We start from the raw sequence: 2157 nt of genomic DNA, 5'->3' as shown, positions 1-2157 counted from the left end.
TTGACTTTTTAGCTGGCTTTGGTGCCTTGGACATGAGCTAGGACCTTAAGATTCTGCATGTAAGGAGGACTAGCAGCCGAGTTGCACGGGGGAATGTGAAAAGTGTTCATATGTAGTAAAAACCTGAGAAATCCGTCCGTTTTCGTCATTTGTTATCGAATCGACTTAAAGCCAGATCGTCTCATTGGCCGCTCTTCTCTCTGAAACGGTTGTACTTATCGTCTGCGAAGCTATGTCGCGTGCTGCAGTATGCGGAGACACTAAAATCACCATAGTAGAACACAGATGAAGCTTCTAAGTTGATGTAATAGCCAGTAAGATGTAGTACAATTCAAGTTTTAGGTATCGATTATTGACTTTTCAGCTGGCTTTGGTACCTTGAACATGAGCTAGGACCTTAAGATTCTGCACGAAAGGAGGACTAGCAGCCGAGTTGCACGGGAGAATGTGAAAAATGTTCATATGTAGTAAAAACCTGAGACATCCGTCCGTTTACGTCATTTGTTATCGAATCTACTTAAAGCCAGATCGTCACATTGGCCGCTCTTCTTCTCTGAAACGGTTGTACTTATGGTGTGCAAACCTATGTGGCGTATTGCGGTATGCGGAGACAGTAAAAGCACCATAGTAGAACACAGATGAAGCTTCTAATTTGATGTAATAGCCAGTAAGAAGTAGTACAATTCAAGTTTTAGGTATCGATTATTGACTTTTTAGCTGGCTTTGGTGCCTTGGACATGAGCTAGGACCTTAAGCTTCTGCATGAAAGGAGGATTAGCAGCGGAGTTGCACGGGAGAATATGAAAAGTGTTCATATGTAGTAAAAACCTAGAAATCCGTCCGTTTTCGTCATTTGTTATCGAATCTTCTTCAAGCCAGATCGTCACATTTGCCGCTCTTCTCTCTGAAACGGTTGTACTTAACGTCTGCAAAGCTATGTCGCGTGCTGCGGTATTCTGAGACACTAAAAGCACCATAGTAGAACACAGATAAAGCTTCTAAGTTGATGTAATAGCCAGTAAGAAGTAGTACAATTCAAGTTTTAGGTATCGATTATTGACTTCTTAGCTAGCTTTGGTGCCTTGGACATGAGCTAGGACCTTATGATTCTGCATGAAAGGAGGACTAGCAGCCGATTTGCACGGGAGAATGTGAAAAGTGTTCATATGTAGTAAAAACCTGAGAAATCCTTCCGGTTTCGTCATTTGTTATCGAATCGACGTAAAGCCAGATCGTCCCATTGGCCGCTCTTCTCTCTGAAACGGTAGTACTTTTTGTCTGCAAAGATATGTCGCGTGCTGCGGTATGCGGAGACACTAAAAGCACCATAGTAGGACACAGATGAAGCTTCTAAGTTGATTTAATAGCCAGTAAGAAGTAGTACAATTCAAGTTTTAGGTATCGGTTATTGACTTTTTACCCTTCTTTGGTGCCTTGGACATCAGCTAGGAAATTAAGATTTTGCATGAAAGGAGGACTAGCAGCCGAGTTGCACGGGAGAATGTGAATAGTGTTCATATGTAGTAAAAACCTGAGACATCAGTCCGTTTTCGTCATTTGTTATCGAATCGACTTAAAGCCAGATCGTCACATTGGCCGCTCTTCTCTCTGAAACGGTTGTACTTATCGTCTGCAAAGCTATGTGGCGTTCTGCGGTATGCGGAGACAGTAAAAGCACCATAGTAGGACACAGATGAAGCTTCTAAGTTGATGTAATAGCCAGTAAGAAGTAGTACAATTCAAGTTTTAGGTATCGATTATTGACTTTTTAGCTGGCTTTGGTGCCTTGGACATGAGCTAGGACCTTAAGATTCTGCAAGAAAGGAGGACTGGCAGCCGAGTTGCACGGGAGAATGTGAAAAGTGTTCATATGTAGTAAAAACCTGAGAAATCCGACCGTTTTCGTCATTTGTTATCGAATCGACTTAAAGCCAGATCGTCAAATTAGCTGCTCTTCTCTCTGAAACGGTTGTACTTATCGATTGCAAAGCTATGTGGCGTTCTGCGGTATGCTGAGACATTAAAGCACCATAGTAGAACACAGATGAAGCTTCTAAGTTGATGTAATAGCCAGTAAGAAGTAGTACAATTCAAGTTTTAGGTATTGAATATTGACTTTTTAGCTGGCTTTGGTGCCTTGGACATGAGCTAGGACCT

Source organism: Schistocerca gregaria, unplaced genomic scaffold (genome assembly GCF_023897955.1).
Source record: "Schistocerca gregaria isolate iqSchGreg1 unplaced genomic scaffold, iqSchGreg1.2 ptg000387l, whole genome shotgun sequence".
Classification (NCBI taxonomy): Eukaryota; Metazoa; Arthropoda; class Insecta; order Orthoptera; family Acrididae; genus Schistocerca; species Schistocerca gregaria.
This window is presented reverse-complemented; position numbering follows the sequence as displayed.